Here is a 22953-nt window from a genome sequence, read left to right as displayed (position 1 = left end):
TGACCAGAGTACATATAACCTACCAAAACCTTCAGTTCAGTTTCTTAAAACAGCACTTATTCCTATAAACATGAGAAAATTTATTTGCTTAGTCGTTTCTCAGAAATTGTGCTTATTTATTTTTCTGGGTTTTTTTGTTAGAAGTGTAAATCAGATATTTCTCTCATCTCTCTTTTAAAGTCTGTCTTTTTGTTGATGATTAGGCTAGTGTTGTAGGACATGTTATTTTGGGATTTCATCTTTGGCCCCTTTGCTTTTTGGAATATTTATCATGACTATCCTTAATTATTTAAGATAGTATTTCTTCATATTTGAAAATTTTTCTCTTGGTTGCTTAGAAAATATTTTGTTTGTTGTAGGAATGATTAATTATATATAGGAGCAGGTAGGGTCTGGACCTGGAGTCAAGAAGATCCAAATCCTAGTTGGGTTTCAGACATTTATTAGCTGTGTGACCCTGGTCAAGTTACTTAACCTCTGTCTGCTTTCCGTGGTTGTTTTAAGGCTCAAAGGAGTTAATATTTGCAAAGCTCTTAGTACTGCGTTTATTTCTTTCCTTACATGCCCTGAGTTTTTGATCTTGGGGCTTTTCTTTGGTGGTATTTTGTGGATTTGGTTGACTAATATTTTTGTTGTTAATATTCAGATGTTCTGGGTATTTTTTTCTTGTATTTATTCTGCAGTATGGTATTAAAGTTTTGTATGTGTGTGTGTGTGTGTTTTTGGCGAGGCAATGAGATGAAGTGACTTGCCTAGGGTCCCACAACTGTTAAGTGTCAAGTGTCTGAGGCCGGATTGGAATGCAGGTCTTCTTGAATTCAGGGTGGGTGAAGGTGCTCTATCTGCTGCATCATTTAGCTGCTCCTGTGTTTTGTTTTGTTTTGTAACTTGTAATATTCTTCTGGGAAACTCATAATTCTTAAGTTTTTTCTTTGCATCCTATCCTTAAGTCATTTGCTTTTGCTAATATAGAATTCATGTGTATTTTAAAAAGTGTTCTTTTAAAGCCTTTTGCTTTTCCTCTGACAAATTATCTTCCACTTTTGTATTTTTGTTTTCCCAATCTGTTATTCTCTCTCAGAGCCTTTCTTTAGTGGTTTCTAACCTTTTTTGTGTCATTGGATCTCTTCGGCAGTCTTATGAAGCCTATGGACCTCTGCTTGGAATAATGATTTTAAATGCGCAAAATACAAAGGATTACAAAGGAAACCAATTTTATTGAGATACAGTTATCAGAATTCTTTTTTAAAAAAATTATGGACCCCAGGTTAAGAATCATCTCTTTGGAAAGATTTTCCATTGTTTCATTTAGATTATGTACTGTGCTTTTTTTTTTTTGTTAGGAGCTATGATTTCAGACCAAATTTCATTACTAATATCTTATTTTAGAAGTTTTATTTATCTTTGGAACTTTCCTGGAGTTTTTTTGTTTGTTTTGTTTTGTTTTTGCAAGGCAGTTGGGGTTAAGTGACTTGCCCAGGGTCACACAGCTAGTGTTTTCTGGAGTTTCTTGCTTCTGTTTTTTGAGACCATGGTGTCTGGGAAATCTACAAAATTCTCTTTCTACTGTGGAAACTTTGGTTCATTTTCCTTAATAATATAATAAATTGTTTTGGCATTTCTTTGGATTTCATTTATTCTTCCTTCTATTTTTATGGTTCTCATTGCTGCTTTATCTGCTTGTGAGCTAGATTTCTACTAAGGCTTTCTCCCTTGACATTTTGGTCTTAGAAACTCTGGTTTCTTATCCTTGGTCCCTCCACCTTTAACTACTTTGCAGATAACTCCCTCCCTTCCACTCCAGGTTGTGATGGCCTGGCCTGTGTCTCTGTTCAGAATTAAATGGGAGTGACCCCAACTGGATTTTCAGTTTATTCTCCCTTAGATGGAAATTCTTTCCCTTCCAACTTACTCGGTAATACCTGTGTTTTTGTTCTTCTCCTTTCCCTGCCTCAATTTCTCTTGCTTTTCTTCATGTAGCTGGGCAGAATTAGTTGCTAATTAGCTGCCTTTTGTGGGATGTGGAGAGTTTATGCTGGGTGGTTGCCTTGGAGGTGCCCTGTCTTTGGAGTGGGTTGGGAGGGAAGCTCAATGTGAGCCGTTAAGTATTTGAATTCTCTGATATTACTTGATTTTTTTGTTTTTTTGGTGAGGCAGTTGGGGTTCAGTGACTTGCCCAGGGTCACCCAGCTGTATTACTTGATTTTTAAAAACTTCTTGCTGTGTTAGAGTCTTATCTTGTGGATTTGTTTCAGTTACTCTATATCTGGTGGAAAATTTATTTTTCTTAGGTTTCCATATTGGAAGTTTGAGAAAAAAAATACTCTGCTGTCTTTGCTGATCAAATTGTTGAAATGGGACTTTTTTCCCTATTGGATTTTAAAAATATTTTTCCTCATAAATACATTTGAGTAAAGTTAATACTTTCATTTTACGAAGTGATATTTCTGTTATGCCTTAGTAAATTAAATTATGTAGCAGAGAGAAGAAGTTTGTAGAAAGGTCTATTTTCCTTGTTTAATTCTAGTGGACAATTAGACTCTATTGTCAGTTTAAATTGATGACTGTAGCTTACAAACTATTGAGCCTGTGCTAATAAATGCAACAGTTGTTCATAATTTGGTGTTAAATGACCTTTAAATGTAGAAGCTTACTGAAGATGTCCTTGGGGAACAATTTAACTTCCAAATGACACCCACGAGTACTTGTTATCATTTAAATATGCTTCCTTTTGTCAATAACAGAATAACAAGTACTGGTTATATTTCTAATGTTGATTCAGATACTGGAAACCTGCTGAATAAATTAGTGTACATTTGATTTATATTGACCCCAAAATTTTTCATTTGTGTGTTACATGTCAAGGTGACATGCATTTAAATGCACTTTAGAGCAGAGGTCATGTTTGACTGACACATATGCTTATACTACTTTTAATTAACTTTTCAACATTATTCCAAAATTCCTTTTGAAGTACTAATTATGTGGGAACAGGATGGAAATCAACTTAAGAAAACAATATTTTAAAAAGTCAATGGTCTTGAACTTTTTGGAGGGATAATAGATGAGTAAATAATTTTTTTCTGACAAATTGTGAAAAGTAAAATCTGCATATAACATTATAGAATATTTATTAAATATATGATAGCTTGGGTGAAAAATATTGAGATGACAGTAAAAAAAGATAATATTATAAAGTCTTATTTTGATGATAGAAAAATTGTGGGATTTTCTTAGTGCATTTAAGTGTTATTTTTTAGGGCAGTGACTCTACCAGTTAATGTAATTCATCAATACACATTAATACAAACTATTCCAGTAGTTTGGAAACAGCCATATTTATTTTCTTATAGCCCAAACAGTATTGTATTAAAGATTTTGGGCTATTTTAATCATCAACTCCTCCCTTAAGGATAGTATATTCTGACTTATAATTTCTTTATTTGCATCTAAATACTCTTAAATCATGACTAGTTATGTTTTTAGTTCCTTGAGAAGTTTCTTTTGAATTTTGTTGAGAAGATGTCATGCCTAGAAGATGAAATGTGTGAGGTTAAAGGGCTTTATTTTTTTTCAAAATATGAAAATATTGTAGTGACAATAACACTTTGGAATTTATTATGACTTTCTAAGGTATCTGCATATTAAAAATTTTTTTCAGCTGAGGTTTTTGTAGAACTGGATATATGTTGATGGAGAATATAGGACATATATTTCTTCTTTTTAGTATGGTTTGAAACCCAGAGATTAAAATGAATGAATTTATTCTTATATCTTCTAAAACCTCAGAGTTATCTTGTGTATCACAAATTAAGGATGTTGATCATGTGGTTGAACAATCAGTTGGTCACAATAAGTATCTATTGATTTTAGAGAGCTGTTTTATAGAAAATGCTTAAATAATTTCAGCTGACTTGCTTTACTTTAGGGTCTTAACATTGTTGTTCATGGAAAATAATGGACATATTTCCTTTTTTTTTTCCTAGCGTATGAAGAAGTATGCTTTGTTTCATTACAAAGAGAGTTAATGAATCAATTTAAGCAATTTCACATGTAACAAGAACAGGACAGCAGTAGGCTCATGGTTTAGATGTTTTAATGTCTGTCCCCATTTTCAGCATTTTGTTTCAGCCTAAGTAGAACTTTTGACCTCTGACTCATCACAACTCAATTCATTCAGCTAGAAGAAAAAAATACAGTTTTAATATACTATTTAAAAATAAGGTTCCTTTGATCAGAGTCATTCAGTGAATTATGGTTGAAGTTTTTCCTTATTCATTACATTGATGTCACATTAAAAATTATGTAGAACAGATTTCTATAGAACAGATACATTTATTATATCTGTTACCTTATAGGAGTTGATGGATTTAATGAATTTTTCTTGTTCAGTATTTGTTTCTCCTATAACTATATTTATATGTTCTGTTCTGGGTTGGGTGTAGGGGAGGGTAGTAGTAGGATAGGAAGAATTATTGGTGAGACCAAGAAAGTTAACATATAAAAACAGGAAGAAGTTGAAAAAAGTTAGGCTATGGGACAAAATAGGAATCAAATGGGCTTCTTTCACAGTTCTAACACAAACTGAGTCATAGGATCTTAAAGGTCAACCATTCTAGTGACAAGTCTTACGCCTTCCCTACGTTACTACTACTACTCCTAGAAAAAAAATCTGTATTAAAATGAGGCATTGGAAAAACTACAAAGTATTATAAAATTATTATTATTAAGATGTTAAAAATTATCTTTACTGCCGTCCTATAACAAATTGTATTTATCTCATATTCAGAGGTAAGTGTTTTTCTGCAAGGCTTTTATAAATGAAACAAATAACTAAAGCTTATGAGTGAGGATTTATTTAAAAAAGAAAATAGTTGGTCAGTGTAGAAATGATTCTCTTTATTTTTTGATTACTTTTTTTGAAGAAATATTTAGCTACATTTCAATGAATTTTAAAAATATATAATATAGCTTTTATATATCAGGGCATACTTAGTTTCAGTTTATGCTAATAAAATACTTGTGACTGGTATTATAAAGGATTGTAATTTTAGTTTTTACTTGTTGAAAGTGAATGGAAACTCCTCAATTGGTGTTCTTAAGTCTTTGGAGATTATTTTGAAGAGAATTGTTGTTGATAAAGAAGCTTAGAGGGAAGTTATTTCATGGTTGCCAAGGTTGTCAGTTATGTAATATCTTAGTATAATCCATTGCCTCAAAACATTCCAGTAGACCTTGTTTGACTGTGGAAGAAAAGGAAAAATCATTCCACTGAGGCCTACAATTATTTGGAAGACTGGAAATTTGGGATAAACTGTGGATGTCCAGCAATTTGGACAGCAAGGGAAACAATGAGCATGGGATTAGTGATTCTGAAGTTTGTGTTCCACTTGTAATGAGCAAGGAGAGGTTTGAATATTAACTATTCCTGTGATTTCAGAATATATTATTTTTAAAATGAAAGTTGTTGGGACATTTCTTGTGTTTGTGCATATCACAAGTTATAAAGTCTTTGGTTTTGCTGCCACACTTGCCTTATATTTTTTTTTAGTTTCATACAACTTTTATATTTGAGTTGTGTGTATATGAAGATCCTAATGACTTAATACTTTTGGTGGAAATAGGCAATTCACATTATAGCAAAGTTAACTGAATTCACAAGTTATACATGATTGATGTGGGTAGCAGTGTGACATAGTACAAAGAACATTGGTCTGGAATTGAGTCAAGAGACCTGTCCTAGCTTGGTTATAACCCAAGTGACCTCAGGGGCAGCTAGGTAGTCCTGGAGTCAGGAGGACCTGAGTTCAAACGTGACCCTACATACATAACACTCACTAGCTGTGTGACTGACTCTGGGCAAGTCACTTAACCCCAGTTTGCCTCATCAAAAGAAAAGAAAAGAAAAGAAAAAGAAAATACCTTGACCAAGTGACAGGCATTTAGCACCCTTGGAGCTTCCTTTTCTCATGGCTGCCTTTGCAGGCAGATGGCCTTTCTTGGGAGCTGAACCAAAGAGAGTTGGAGGAATAAAGAGGGGCTGACGGAACATTCATTTTTGTAGCTTCAGCTTCCAGAATTGAAGGCGTAGAGGGTGGAAGAATGAGGGGTATCCAGAAGGAAAAGCCATCATGGGCTCAAGATAAGTGCCAAATATGGCACACTGGATGTGGAAGGGGGAAAGAGGTACGCATAGGCCTGAGTTGGAAGTGCCTCTTCTGCCCCAGCTCTTTGCTGAATGTTGGGAGCTGCATAGTTGAGAAAGTTAAGTGGGCCGAATATGAACTAGAGATTGTACTAAAGAGCTAAGGGATAGAGTTACAGGTATATGTATGATGACATGGCCAAAAGTTGGTAGGAAGCCCACTTTGTTCTTCTGGCCCGTATTGGGAATGTAGTTGATGTGGACTAACATCTATTTTTTATTTCCCATCTTACTACTTCTCTTTACCTTTCTTTGAGTGTGGAGGAGGCCAGGGGAATTTAAGAAGGATTCTAATGCCCTCCCATTGGTAATGTTGAGAGAGTTTTCATTTGAAAGCCTTCCTTTTCAAATGATGTTTTTATTTAAAAAAAATTTTTTTTGGGGGGGCTAGGCAATGGGGTTAAGTGACTTACCCAGGGTCACACAGCTAGTAAATGTTATGTGTCTGAGGCCAGATTGGAACTTGGGTCCTCCTGAATCTAGGGCCGATGCTCTATTCACTGCATCACCTAGCTGCCCCTTAAATGCTGTTTTTAAAGCCACACGTGAACTATATTTGCCTGCCTGCTTTGTGTTCAGGTTTATGAATTCAGGGAGACTGAGAGGTGGAGAGAAAGCCAGAAAACTTCGTAAAAGGGCAGGAAATAATTTTTTGCCCCTAGCACGAGCTGGGGCTGGGCAGCAGAGTAGAGAGAGAGAGACAGAGGGTAAGTCTAATATTTTCATAACCTTTTAAAAGAATCCTATTCCTACCCTAGACTTAAAAATACAGACCAACTGAGGAAAAGTCTAAGCCCAGACTTTCTGGTGGAAGAAATTGGTGCCTCTGCTGCTAAGGATGACGAGGGAACCCGAGCAGCTGAAGTTGCTGGGGCTGCTCTTAGCCTTGGTTAGATTAGAACATATACCCGACTGGTCAATTTTTCCCTTGGCCTCATTCTTCCCCCCTTATTACTTGCAAAGGGAGGAGTCTGAAGTAGATTTTTTTCCCCAACATATTTATTTCATTGAATATTTTTCAATTACATGAAAAAAAATTGTTTTTTTTTTTTAGGTCCAAAATGTCTCCTTTTCTCCCTATTCTCCCTTCTTCTTGAGAAGGCAAGCAGTTTGATATAGATTTTATTTGTGAAGTCATATAAAACATATTTCCGTATTAGCCACGTCTCAAAAGAAAACACAGACCAAAAAACAAACAACCAACCCACAACCAAAGAAAAATAAAAAAAAGTATATTTGATCTATATTCAAACTCCATCAGTTCTTCCTATGACAGTGGATAGTATTTTTCATCATAAGTCATTTGGAATTGTCTTGGATCATTGTATTGATTGAATAGCTTAGTCATTCACACTTGATCATTGTACAGTATTGCTTTTACTGTGCACAGTGTACTCTTGGTTCTGTTCACTTTTTTTGCAACAATTCATTTAAGTCTTACCAGGTTTTTCTGAAACCATCCTGCTCACCATTTCACAATAGTATTCCATCTCTATCATATACCACAACTTGTTCAGCCATTTCTCAGTTGACGGACATCCCTTCAATTTCCAATTCTTTGCCGCCACAAAAAAGAGCTGCTATAAATATTTTTTTTTTTACATATAAGTCCTTTTCCTTTTCCTTTTCCTTTGATCTCTTTGGGATACAGATGTAGTAGTGATATTGCCGGGTCAAAAGAGTATACATAGTTTTATAGCTCTTTGCGTGTAGACATATGGGGGCAGGACACAGACACAGACAAGGGAGGATGGGTAATGTGGGGATTGGGTACAAACACAGACGGACAGACATGGGAGCTATCTATGCAGATAAGTGGGCAGAGTCGGGCAGAGGTCTCCTCTCTCAGCACCAGAGGTCTCAAGCCAAGTCCCTGATCTGGCCAAGGTGGCAGTCCATTCTTCTGCTTTTGTTGGGAGGTTTTTTGGGGGGGAGGGGGAGATTTAGGCTTTTCATGGTGGTGTGAGAGGTTGCAGAGTGCTGAGCTGAGGGGCAGGTATGGAGGGAGAACACAACACTCAGTAAATTTAACATAGGTGTTTATTTGGAATGTTGATTTCTTTTAGAATTCTTTCCTGAAAGTTGAATTTGTATAATGCAAATTTATATAAAATGAAAACTATCTGTATTTAGTTTTCTTCGGTAATATTCCTGGGAGTTTTCATTTTGGGATCTCAGAAAAAGATAGGTAGATTATTTTAATTTCTATCTTACTCTCTGCTTCTAGGATATCAGGGCAGTTTTCCTTAATAATTTTTTGAAATATGGTGTTTATACTCCTTTTTTGATTATGACTTTCATGTGGTCCAATAATTTTTAAATTATTTTCCCCTGATATGTTTTCCAGACTTGTTTTTCCCATGAGATAATTCACATTTTCCAATATTTTTTCATTCTTTTATCTTTGTTTTATTGTTTCATGATGTTTCATGGAGCCATTAGCTTTCACATGCCCAATTCTAATTTTTAAGGAATTATTTTCTTTGGTGAGCTTTTGTACCTCTTTTTCCATTTGGCCAGTTGTACTTTTTAAGGAGTTTGTTTCTTTATTGAATTTTTATACCTCTTTTACCAAGCTGTTGACTCTCTTTCCATAATTTTCTTTCATCACTTCTCATTTCCTTTTGCAGTTTTTTCTCTATCTCTTTTGTTTGGTTTTTAACATCCTTTTGGAACTTTTTCCAGGAATTCTTGTTGAGCTTGTGTTCAGTTCACTTTTTTTTTAAAGTCTTTGATTGTAGATGTTTTAATGTTGTCTTGTGCGTTTGTGTCTTGATTTTCCCTGTCACCATAGTGACTTTTTATGGTCATTTTGTTGTTGTTGTTGTTGTTTGCTCATTTTCCCTGCCTGTTTGTTGACTTTAAACTTTCCGTTAAAGTTGGACAGCTAGGTGGCACATTGGATAGAGTGCTGGGCCAGGAGTCAGGAAGACCAAAGTTCAGATCTGGCCTTAGATCCTTACTGGCCGTGGGACTCTGGGCAAGTCATCGCATGCTATTTGCCTCAGTTTCCTCATATGTGAAATGAGTTGGAGAAGGAAATGGCACACCACTCCAGTATCTCTGCCAAGAAAACCTCAAATGGGGTTATGGGGATAGACACAGCTGAAACAACTGAACCAACAACAAAGTTGGGCTCTTTTTCTGAGGTAGAGGGGGCGCTGTTTCAAGCTTCAGGTTTTTCATACTGCTGTTTTCACAGCTAGATCTGGAGGTGTGTAAGTTTTTGATGCTACCACATTGATATGATCTAAGGAAAAGTGTGGTCACTACTCTCCTGGCCTGTGCTCTTTACCTAGGAACAGACCTTTTCCCCCTGTAGTTGCAAGTGCTAGTACTTCTCTTGGTCCTGGAACCAGGGCTCCTGTACCTCTGTTCAGCAAACTCCAATGGCTTCCTGTTACATCCAGGTTCAAAAATATATTTTTTTTGTTTGGCTTTTAAAACTCTTTATAATTTGCTCTTTCCTACTTTTCCAGTCTTACACACACACACACACACACGCACACACACACACACACACACACACACACACACACAAAATTTCCCAGGGTTGTTGTGGGGATCAGTTGAAGTAATTGTAAAGCACTTAGCACAATGCCTGGCACATAGTAAGCACACCATAACTGTTTATTGTTATTCCTATGCTATTATTAATAATAATAAATGTTTTTGATTGATTCTCAAAACAGAATATTGATGGTGTGACAAATAAAATTATGATACTATGGAGAAAGGCTGCCTAGAACTCTGCTACTTCATCATTTTGGGGAGTCTTTTGGCAATTTTTTTTTGACAAGGTAGTTATGGTTAAGTGACTTGCCCAGGGTCACACATCTAATACATGCCAGGTGTCTGGTCTGAGACTGGATCTAAACTCAGGTCCTCCTGATTCCAGGGCCAGTGCTCTATCTACTGTACCATCTAACTGCTCCTTCCCTTAGCAGTCTTTCAAAAAATTATATACTTCTCTCCCATATAGTTGCAAGTTACTAGAAGAACAATTTTTTTATTTTATAAGACATTGATATATTTAAAGGAAATATAGTTAATATAGTGTTTGAACTGGATTCTAGAAGAATAGCATGATGTTTGAATTGATCTCTTTTTGTTGTAAAAAGTAAATGAAAGTTCCTTTCTATACCATCACCATCACTAAGAATACAGGCATCTATTCTACTTGAGGCTGTTTGCCCTTTGGATCAAATGAGTCTTCATCTTGGGATAACTTGACTCAAGGCTTTGTCTACTTTATTGCAGCCTGATGTAGTCTCTTGATGTATTAGCTGCATTAGAGCAGTGCCAGCATCTTGTGGGGCAGTACTTAGGTACCTTAAACAGCTGCATGTAGTTTAAACAAAACAGGTAGATTTGATATGGTAAAAAATGATACTTTTACACTAGAGATTATAGGGCTCCTTCAAGAGGAATGGGGGGATTCTTCTTGCCCTACTATATTAGAACTCTTGTCCTCATCAGTGTCTGTCTTAGCTGTGCTGTATTTGATATTGGTTGCCCAATATGTCAGATAATCTTAGTGTACATACTGATACTAAGGGAATGATTCTTGGAAGAGTAGTGATAGTCTGGAAAGGGATATTAGTTCATTAAATAAGGAGAATAAATTATTCTATCATGGACTCATCCTGTTAAAACGTAATAGGGTGACCTCTGCCTCTCTAAGAAGTGGGATTCTGCCCCATCTCACCCAGTGTCTTACCTAGTACATGTGTATGTGCCCATGAAGATTTTTCATAGTTTGTTAATGGATGGTGACACTTGGAATACAAAAGAAACTTTTTAAAAGATCTAATATGAAGTGTATGTGGGTGAGATTGGAAGATAAACCAGACAACAAAATCTACATTTCTATGTAACTTAAATGTTTTTTTTTTAATTTTAAAAAATTTATTTATTCTTAGTTTTCAACATTCACTTTTATAAGATTTTGAGTTCCAAATTATTCTTCCTCCACTTTTCCCAAGACGGCACACAATCCGATATAGGCCATACATGTAGAATCATATCAGACATATTTCCCCATTAGTCATGTTGTGAAAGAAGAATCAGAACAAAAGGGAAAAACCATGAGAAATTTTTTAAAAAAGAGAGAAAATAGTATGCTTTCATCTGCATTTAAACTCCATGGTTCTTTCTCTGGATATAGATAACATTTTACATCATGAGTCTTTTGGAATTATCTTAGATCATTGTCTTGCTAAGAAGGGCCAAGTCTATCAGAGTTGGTCATCATACAATGTTGCTGTTACTGTGTGTACAATATTCGCCTGGTTCTACTCACTTTACTCAGCATTAGTTCATGTCAGATTTTCCAGGTTTTTCTGAAACAGCCTGCTCATCATTTCTTATGGAACAATAGTATTCCATCACACACACACACACACACACACACACACACACACACACACACACAGAGTGTTTTTGGACCAAATGTGTGATTTTATTGGTATTGCAAGTTCCTAGTGAGTAACTTCGTTCATATGCCACACATATTCAGCCATTCCCCAATTGATGGGCATCCCCTCCATTTCCAGTTATTTGCCTTTTTAAGTGGGCAGCTAGGTAGCACAGTGGATAGAGCACTGGGCCTGTAGTCAGGAAGACTCTTTTCTTGAGTTCACATCTGTCCTTAGACACACTTACTTGCTGTGTGACCCTGGGTAAGTCACTTAACCCTGTTTGCCTAAGTTTCCTCATCTATAAAATGAGCTTGAGAAGGAAATACCAAACCACTCCACTATCTCTGTTAAGAAAACCCCAAATGGGGTCACGAAGAATTGGACGTGACCGAACAGCAACACTTTCTAACCCCCTTTTTTTTGTTATTGTTTTATTGATGCTTTTTATAAACATCAGGCATGTCTGAAGACCACACTGTCTTCCCATTCCTTGAACCTTTTTTTATTAAAAAAAAAAAGGTAAGACATTAACCAACACAGCAACTGTCTAATATGTTATGCAACATTCCATGCTACCTCTACCACAAGGAAGGAGGTATGTTTCCTCATCAGTCCTCTGGAAAACCATGACTGGTAATTAATCTGAATTCTTATGTCTTTTAGAGTTGGTTTCATTTATATTGTTGTAGTCATTGTGTATATACTCTTCTCCTGACTTTGCATCTTTCATTCTGTATTCTCTAAATTCTTCATATTCATCATTTCTTTTTATATAATAATATTCACTACATTCACATACCGAAGTTTGTTCAGCCAGTCCCCCTTTCATAGGCACTTCGTTTAAAGTTCTTTGCCACCACACTAAGGCCTTCTAAGAGTATTTTGGTTTATATGGAGCTTTTCCTTCTGTCTTTGATCTCCTTGCATTGTAATTCATTTTGGAGAAAACAATGAGATGTTTGGGTCAACGGGCATGAAGAATTTAATAACTTTTCTTGCATAATTCTAAATTGATTTCCAAAACAGTTTTGAATCAGTTCATAGCTCTGCCAGAAGTGTATTAATGTACCTCTCATGTTATAACTCCTCCAACATTGATTATTTTGTCTTTTTGTCATCTTTGCCAATTTGATGAGTATGAAGTGAAAGCTTACAAGTATTTTGATTTTCTATTATATGATTAATATAATCATGGACCATGTTTTCATATATTTGCTAAGTTTGCATTTTTTCTTTTGAAAACTGTTCATATCTTTTCACTACTTACTTGTTGAATAAATAGTTCCATATATAAAAACACGTATATATGTACATATGTATTATATGTATATGTTTATATATCATAAAAACAGACAGCTCATTGTTTGATAAATATAAGAACACAAACTACTGAGTGAAGGATTCAGTAAGATTTGCTGGTAAAAACTTAAAATTTTTGAATATCATCTTGTACCTTGTAACATAAGCTCCAAAATATATTAGCAGCCAAAGTGTAAGAGGTCAAATTGTAAAGAATATTGGAGAAGAATAGAAGGGAGGCCCTTTCACACCTGTGGGAAGAATTCATAACTGAAAAAGGATAGAGGGGAGCACAAAAGACAAATCATTATTTTTATTATTTAAAATTTAAAAATTTTGCACAAAAATCTGTGTAGCTTATTAGAAGGCAAACTGTTGAGTGGAAAAACTATTATATCAAATATTTCTCATAAAAGTGTGTTACCCAAGACATATGGAAAATTAACACATACAAATGATATTTGATAATGACATTCCATATTCACTATCTTAACTGTCTCCTGAGGGGAAGGAAATGTGTTTTTTATAACCAGTTTTCATATGTCTATGCAACTAATATAAATCCACATTTTTTACATAAATGTGTATATGTATGCACATATAAATATATATGTATGTGTATGTTAATTTTCTATTTTGGGATCAGGCTTTTATAAGAGTTGTTTGATGTGGACTACCTTCCCCCGACGCTCCCCTTTATAGTTTCTCTTATAGTAGCTTTTGTCCTGCTTGCTAAACTCCAGTGACATCCTATTACCTCCAGGAACAAATATAAAGCATGTCATAACCTGGCCTCACTTGCTTTTCAATTTTCTTATAGTTTGCTCCCCTGCATGTGCTCTACAGCCTAGCTACACTGGCTTACTTGCTGTTTCTCACATGTAGTATTCCTTCTTCTATCTTAAGGCCTTTGAATTGGATACTTTTTCATGTCTGAAATGCTTTCCCTCCTCACCTCACCTCCACCTGTTGTTTCCTCTGACTTCCTTCCAAACTCAGCTCAAATTTCACCTTCTGCAAAAGACCTTTTCTAGTTCCCTCTGACCCTTCTCCTACCCCACACTGCTAGTCTCTTCTCCAGTGAGATTGCTTTCTATCTACTTTGTGTGTATTTTGTAGGTGCCTAGTTATTTACATATTTTCTCCCCCATTAGAATATGAGCTTCTCAAGGTCAGGGACTGTCTTTACCTTTCTTTATATGTTTATTATTTATCCTAGTTGCTGGCACATAGCAAACATTGAATAAATACTTTTTTGAAAAGATTGATTAGCTGTGTGGAACTTATTGTATTACATTGTAAAAAAAAATTTACACACACACACACAGAGTTTTTGGACTAAATGTGTGATTTTATTGGTATTGCAAGTTCCTAGTGAGTAACTTCGTTTATCAGTGTGGATTAGTGCTTTATTTGCTACCAGAATTGCCTGTGAGCACATATTCAGTCACATACCTAGAGCCACACAACTGTTTTATATCAGAGGCATGACTTAAATCCAGGTCTCTGTGACTTTAAAGTCATTCCCCATCCCAGCATGCCACATGGTGTAAGATGCCAGCCTAAATTTATTTTCTGCCAAATTACTTTGCTGGTTTTCCTGTTCTCATTGAATAGAGATTCCTTTACTCAGTAGTTTGTATTCTTGAGTTTATAAAATATTTTGCTGTTCATTTGATTCTGTGTATCATTTGTCTAGTTTCATTCATCTATTTAAAACACATATATATGTGTGTATACACACACACACATATGTACATACACACACAAATCTATTTTAAAACTTTACTGATTTTTCACATGATCTAAATTCCCCAATCTATTTATCCTCTCTTCTACTTTTGGAGAGCCCTCTCTTATAATAAGGAATAAAAGAGAGAGGGGATGAAAATCCTCTTCAGCAAAACTAACCTATACTTAAGCCAAGTCAGAAATTATATTCACTGTTCTATACTTGCAGTCCTCTACCTTAGCAAAGAAGAAAGATACATACATTCTTGTTATTTCTTCTTTAGAAAGGCCAAACTTGGTCATTTCATAGTATTGAACTTTGGTTGCTTTTTTTCCCTTTGATTTTCTTTCTGTTTCCTTTGTGTGTAACTCCTCTTATGCTCGTCTTCATCATATGCATTGTTTTGTACAGCATAGTAATGTTCTGTTATATTAATTTTCCACAATGTGTTTATCCATTACCCTATCATTGGGCATTTTATTTGTGTCCAGTTCTTTGGTAATTACTGCAAATAGTACTTTGGTGTTGCTATAAATATTTTGGCATATATTGGACTTTTATTTTTTTAATTTTTAGTTTTGAAATTTATTTTAAACTTAAATACAAAATAAGAAAAGAAAAAAAAATAGCCATGTACACAGCAGACTATGAGAGGATTCAATATAAAGCAATAAATTTCCATTTCAAGGAAACCTATATAATGAATGTTATATATTATTTTCAAAGCTGTCCATCTTTTCTTTGCTTCCTTGTATGTTTTCTTTTGTCCTCTGCTGTGTACCTCTTACTTTATTTCCCGTTCCTCCTATAAAGGCTACAATTAAGCCCGGATATTATATATACATACACATACATATACCTACATATATACATAGATATCCATAAACATACACACATATCCTCAAACACATATTCATAACACCATATTATGTTTATTTCCACTTGTCTCAAGGTAGATAGCATCTTTCTTCATATATCCAAGTCTTTCCATATTTTTCTAAATCCGCCGGCTTGTTTCCTACATTACAACAATATTCCAATCTAATCATATTCTATCTTGGAGATTGTCTATGAGAGTTTTCCCCTAATTTTCTGCATTCCCTCTATTCTTAGCTATGTAGGTTTTATTTATGCAGGAAAATTTTAATTTGAAATAATCAAAATTATCCATTTTACACTTTAACACTGTTCTCATCTTATAATCTGGTTAAATGTCTGATACTACTGAATCTAGTTCCTTCACATCTTTTCACCCTGGTTTCCTTGAAGTTCCTGACCTTCTGTTCTTACAAATGAACCCTGTTATTTTTTCTGACTCAGATAATTTTTTGGTATTTAATTGGGATGACATTACATTAATAGGATTAGTTAGGTAAAATTGTCCTTTTGAAAAAATTATATTAGCATTACCTACCCATGCACAATAATTATTACTTCAGTTATTTAGATCTGACTTTGTATAAAAGGTGTTTTGTTTTTATATTTGTATAATTCCTGTGTCTGTTTTGGCAGGTATGCTCTCATATATATTTATAATGTCTAATTATTTTATAGGGTCTAAAACTGTTGATTAATGTGGCTAACAATTAGTTTGGACCTTTTTTTAAAATATTGACCTCTGTGGATGTATATTTTCTAGGTCAAAGAATATGGACATTTGAGTCACTTTTTTAAAAACCAAATTGCTTTCCAGAATAGTTGTAATAGTTCATAGTTACATTGACAGTATATAATGTAGCGGTTTTTCTGAAACCTCTCCATTGCTCCAAAACTTCATCTTTGCCAGTTTTCTGTATGTGTAAAGTGAAAACTCAAGAGTTGCTTTGAATTGAGAAAGCTAGATAGCAAAATGGATAGAGAACTGGATCAAGAATAAGGAAAGCCTGAATTTGAATCTGGCCTCAGACATTTACTAGCTGTGTGATGCTAGGTAAGTCATTACCTCCTGCCTTAGTCTCCTCATCTGTAAAATGGGAACAATAATGGCATCCTACCTCTCAGAGTTGTTGTAAAGGTAAAAGTAAGATAACATTTATAAAATGCTTTGCAAACCTTACAGTGCTAGCTATAAAATAATTAATAAATTTATTGATAATACTTTAACATATTGTCAGTAATAATATTTTGATAATGAGTCATTTGGAGTAGTCTTTCAGGTATTTCTTAATGATTTACAATTCATTTCAGAACTTTAAAAAAAATCTCTTTTGACCGCACATTCATTGGAAAGTGCCTTTTGGTCTTTTATTTGTGTTGTTTTCCTGTCTTAGGTACAACACCCTTGTCAGAAATATTTGATACAAGTATTTTTTTCTGAGTTTACTACTTCCCTTACTATCCTAGTTCTGTTGATTTTGTTTGGGCAAAAGCCTTTCATTTTCTTGTAATCTGTTAACTTTTTTTATCTTTTGTGATCACCTCTATCCCTTGTTTGGTTAATAATTCACTCCTTGCAATGGCCATGAAAGCTACTAAATTTTATTTTCTAGTTGTCATTTTTTAAATAGTGTGATCTTTAAAATTACATTATGTTTGTTTTCAGTTTATTGTTGTATATGGTATGTCCTGTTAGTCTTAAACCTAATTTCTGCTAACCTGCTTTTCAGTTTTCCTTAGAGCTCTTGATGAATGAATTCTTCTCTAAGTGATTTGTATTCTGTGGTTTATCAAACATTAAGTTATTGAATCTAGCTATTTCTTATTCTCCTTTAGTGTGTTTTATTGATCTCCTTTTCTGTTTTCTAATCTGTTCCAAATAGTTTTCATGATTACTGCTATATAGTAAAACTTGAGGTCTGAAAATACTGCATTACTACTTTTTTTTTTTCATTATTTCCTTTGGGATGTTATATCTTTTGCTCTTCCAAATGAATTTTGTTATTATTTTATCTAACTTTATAAATCATCCCCTAGAAAGTGTCACTGTTACATAGTGCTAAATCTATAAATTAATTTGAGTAGTATAATATCCTAATTTTTGTTATGATACCACAGACAACTGTGAACACCAAATATCTTTCTAAAGTGATTCTTTTTTTTATGAGCATTTTGTAGTTGTGTCTATCCAATTCTTGAATTTGTTTTGAGAGATTGATTCCTAGATATTTTATACATTTTGAATGGATTGTTCATTTCTGTTATTACCTTCTGGATTTATTGTTTCTATGTAGATAGATCTACTATTGATTTTTGTGGCTTTATTTTGTATCCTGATAATTTATTGTCTCATGTAGTATCTTTGATGATCTTTAGATTCACTAAATAAACCATAATATCATCAACAAATAAGGATAGTTTTGTCTACTTTTTTCCTGTGTTTATGCCTTTAATTTATTTCTCTTGTCTTGTTACTATTGCTAGCATTTCTACTACCATGTCAAATAAAAGTGGAGGAAGTGGGACACCCTTGCTTTACTTTTATACTTATTGGAAATCTTCTAGTATTTTCTTATTGCATATAATTTTAGATTTTGGTTTTATATAGATACTTCTTACATTTTTAAAGAAGTTTCTTCTTATGCTTATGCTTTGTAGGGTTTTTTAGCATAAATATTTTATTTTTGAACTATCTTTATATGTAATTGGAAAAAATAAAATACTATTAAGTAGGGAAAAAAGAGACAGAAAGAAACAAAGACATGGAGACAGAGAGATAAAAGAGAGACAGAGACAGATCTAAAGGGATGAGAAGGACTAGACATGATGAATGTTGCACTTTCTGACATTTTGTTTTCTTGTCTTACAGTAATTTGAATATGTTTTGAATATACAGTCCACTTCAATAAACACTGATGGGCCTAATCGTAATTTTCTCTACCAGACAATGTCAGATGATTTTACTTAACTGTTTTCCTTTGGTACAAGGGAGGGTATGTACCATAGTTAACTAGGGGATTGAGTAGTTATATCAGGAAACGACCAGTGTAAAAAGGCATCCGTCAAACTTTTAAAATAAAATTAAAGTTAAATAAAGTGAAGATATTTTTGACAATCAGGCTTCAGGACCCCTACCAGAGAGGGATTTCTGTATGAGTAATGGTGGATTTCTGTGTGACTTGGGTTTTTCCAGGACAATTACAAAAAATTGGTTACATCAAGGCCTATAAATAGTTTTGGATTTCCAGGTTGTGGGAAAGTAGCTGCTAGTACATTGTAGATCCAGAACTAAGGAAAATGGCACAACAATGATATGACTGTAAATTGATTAAATCAAGGTTGATAGTGTCTCCTTCATATTCCCAAATGTTAGAAAAATTTTTTTTTAAAGAGGGAACTATATCCTGGCAGTAAAATTACTTTATTTTATGTTGCAAAGAAAAAAAAAAGGAAACAAAAAAAGAAAAAAAAGTGCTTTTTAATTATTATTATTTTTTTTATTTTTAGGCCACTGGGGTTAAGTGACTTTCCCAGGGTCACACAGCTAGTAAGTGTCAAGTGTTTGGTCTGAGGCCGGATTTGAACTCAGGTCCTCCTGACTTCAGGGCCGGTACTCTATCCACTGCGCCACCTAGCTGCCCCAAAAAGTGCTTTTTGTATCTGTTAATATAATTGTTTTGGCTGTTTTAATTTTTATATTTTTTTCTAATATTTAACTATTTTCGCAACCCTGGTATAAATGTAACTTGAGAGCAACTAATTTTTGTATATATTTGTAATTGAATTTTTTGGGGGGGAAGGACAAGATTTTATTTTAAATTTTGAACTTGAGCTTCATTAATGATATGAGTTTAAGGTTAATTTTGTTTTATCCTCTCGGTTTAAATACTTATATATATTTCAAAAAAGCAATTTGACAGTGTTTTCTTTTTCATTTTTTTTAGAATTTGTTTATTATTATTATTTTTAAAATTTTAAAACTTACTCTTCAGAGAACCAATTTTATCCATTCCATAGTCTTTGTTTTCCACCTTATTTTTCCAATAATTCTGTGTTTTTAGTTTTATCAGTTCCGTAGTCTTTTTTTTGGGGGGGGTGTAGTTTTCTAGTAATTTTAAAGATTTTCTATTTTGTGCTTATTTTGAGTTTGTCAATTTATTTTCTAATTTCTAAAGTTTGAATATTTATTAATCCTTTCTTTTTTCTTGTTAACATACTTTCTCAGCAATATATATTTTTTCTAGCTCTATAATCCTTTGGTAGTTTGGCATTGAATATATGAATTAATTTAGGTAGTATTATTCTTATTATAGTGTCACGATCCAAACATGAGCAATTAATGTCTCTTAAATTATTCAAGTCTGAATGTTTTATAGTTATAGTCATATGGTTCTTATCTGTGCCCTGTGACTCTTAGGTATTCTATATGTGTTGTAGTTATTCTGAACAGAATTTCTATGTCTGTCTTTCTGCTGTTTTGTTGGTGACATTCAGAAAGGCTTATGATTTCTGTGGGTTTATTTCCTTCGTGGGAGTTTATTTATACTTTGCTGTTTTGCTTAAGTTATTGCTTCAGATATGTTTTAATTTTGTTTTAGAGTTCTTTAAGCAGACCATCAATCATCTACAAAACAATAATTTTGTTAACTCTTTGTGCATATTCCCTCAATTTCTTTTCCTTGTTTCATTGTTATAGGCATTATTTCTGTATTACATAAAATAGTAGTGCTGATAATGCTCATCTTTACTCCACCTCTAATCTGTTTGGAAAGGCCTCTACTTCATCTTCATTACCTAAAATTCTGGCTCTTGGTTTTAGGTAGTTACTATTTACCATGTTGAGGAAAAGATAATTTATTCCTATGCTTTTTAATATTTTAAAACAGAATTGGTATTGTATTTTACTCAAAGCTTTTTATCCTTTTACTGATACAGTAATTCAATTTAATTTTTTCATTATCTTGTTTGTAGTTTCCTAATATTGAAACAATCCTGAATTTTTAGTATAAATCCAATGTGGTCATAAGTCTGTAATATTTTTGCTATGTTGCTATAGCCTTTTTACTAGTATTTTATTTAAAATGTTTGCATCAGTAGTCATTCATTAGAAATTTTGGTATATAGCTTTCTTCCTTTGTTTTGTCATAGAAAGAATTAGGTAGGATTCTTTCTTTCATATTTTTTACAGTCAATTTATGTAATATTGAAATTGCAATCAATGCATTGTCTTTGGATGTTTGATAGAATTTACTTTTAAATCAAACTGATACTAGTCTGTCCTCCTTCTTTGGCTCCTTTATCCCTTTCCTTGCTCTTTATTCTTCCATTAATTTTAATATATTACTACACCAGACTGTGTGTCTGTATGTGTATATACATGTGAAGGATCCTTTTCAATATGGTTCATATATGATTGAAATTCATATGATGTCTATTCTCCCTACTCCATTCTCTATTTTTGTATACTCATGTATTCTAATTATGAGAAATAGTAAGTTCCTTTATTCTTAATTCTTCTTTGCTGTATTACATTTTATTAAGCCATCAAAATTGAACAAAATTCCCAGGCCCTTTGTTGTTTTTCTAATGAGACTTTTGACTCTTTTCCCATTATTAAAATGTAAATTTTTGATCATCATTCCAATTTCTTAAATATGTTTACCTTCTTGGCCTTCTCTTGGCTCTGTGTTTACATTTGAAAATTTCTACTCAGCTCTAGTCTTTTCATCGATGCTTGAATGACCTCTGTTTTGTTAAGGAGCCATTTTCTCCATTGTGTGTACATAGTCTTCAGAGTAAAAGTTATTCTTGGTTTCAAGCCTCTTACCTCTAGGAATATCATATTCTGGGATTTTCTTTTCTTTATGGTAATTGCTGTGTCTTGTGTGATCTTGATTTACAGTACATTGGTGTTTGAGCTCTTACTTTCTGGCTACTTGCATTATTTTTTAGGGGGTGGGGTGGGGGAGAAATGTGGTTTTCTGGGAGAGGGCAAGTTCTATTCATGGTTTTCAGGGAGTCTGGTGATTCTTTGATTATCAATCCTTGACCTATTTTCCAGATGGGTTGTTTTTTAACAGTAGATACCATTTCTTCAGTCTTGTGATTTTGTTTTTACATTACAAATGTAATTGAAATTACAAATATTTGTAATAGTTGTCTCATGGAATCATTTAGTTCTTTCTGCTTCATTAAATAATTTTCAGGTAGTCTTAGATAACGTTTTCCACCTTTTGTTCTAAGTTATGTTCTTCCACTCTTTATTTCACTTATATAAAAAATATCTTTTGCTTCATTTGCTTCTGATACTTTTGTAGTCCTTGAGACAAATCTGTTTTTGTTTTTGTTTTTTTTCCTCTGAGGCTTATCTTCTACCTGGTGGGCAATTCATGATGCATACCATTTCTTCATAGTGTTTAATGTGTTCTGTTTGCTATATCTTCAGCCCCAGGTCTTGATTTTATTTGTGCCATCTGTTCCCCCCTTCCCTCTTCCCTGAATTCTTGAATGGTATGGTCAGGCTCTTTTCGGACCTGATACTTTTTTCATGGTTTCCGGTCTGCATCTGATGTGTAGGTGCTCAGAGCCCTGGCAGGCTTCAGAATCACCCCCCAGTTCACTGTAGTAGTGTTACATCCCTACTGGGTCTTCTCCCTTGGGAGTGTTGCAGTCTATTTTTTTTCCTCACTGATAAATCCGTTCAGGGATTTCCCAGTCAGAATACTGCCATTTCCATCTCCTGCTCCCCTCCCCTTACACCAATTGTGCAGTATTCCTAGATCAGGACATTGCAGTGGGCTTCTGGTCTGTACTCATGTTAGCTTCTTTGACAAACCCCTCTTTCCAGTTTTCTTAGTTTTAAGTTGTCTCTGTGCTATCCTGTGCTGAATGAAAAGGCTGTAGGCTTGTTTCTCTTTGGATTTCTTGATCATAGTTCAGTTTGTTGCTCTTTTTAGATCATTGCTTATATAAATGGGAGAATTCAGTTCCTCTGAGGCCTTTCATGTGGCTGTCTTAACCTGAAGCTCATCTATCTCTTGGGGGATGCAATCAAAACATAGTGATTCCGAGGGACCTCTGCAAGCTTGGCTAGAAGTCAGGAGGTGGTATGTGCTGAGCTTTGCCTTCGAAGAATGAAAAATAATAGGTTTGTGCAAGTATAACCTCTTTGTGCCTAAATTTTCTTTGTAAAAATGAGTGGTTTAGAGAAGATCACCTAGGTCCCTTCCAGCTCTCACTGTGATTTTATTATTAATTTTTAATCATCCTTCTGACTGAAACAGATCTATGAATATATCAGTCACTTGGAAGAATGTTTTAAAAGAAATTATTTCCAAATGGTAACATCAAGACCAACTCAAATTTCTAGTGAATATCCCAATTTAACCCAAGAATATTCTGTGTGCTGTTTGAAAAAACAG

The 22953-nt window shown here is 34.0% G+C and overlaps 1 protein-coding gene across 3 annotated transcripts in view; it reads left to right on the top strand.

The window, feature by feature from the left end:
* SNX24 (sorting nexin 24) overlaps nucleotides 1-22953 on the top strand; it is a 238668-nt gene that overhangs the window by 9994 nt on the left and 205721 nt on the right. The window lies entirely within an intron of this gene.

Source organism: Phascolarctos cinereus, unplaced genomic scaffold (assembly GCF_003287225.1).
Source record: "Phascolarctos cinereus isolate Bilbo 61053 unplaced genomic scaffold, phaCin_HiC Scaffold_4;HRSCAF=312, whole genome shotgun sequence".
Taxonomy (NCBI): Eukaryota; Metazoa; Chordata; class Mammalia; order Diprotodontia; family Phascolarctidae; genus Phascolarctos; species Phascolarctos cinereus.
Note: the sequence above shows the minus strand (reverse complement) of the source record. Positions and strands in the feature narration are given on the sequence as shown.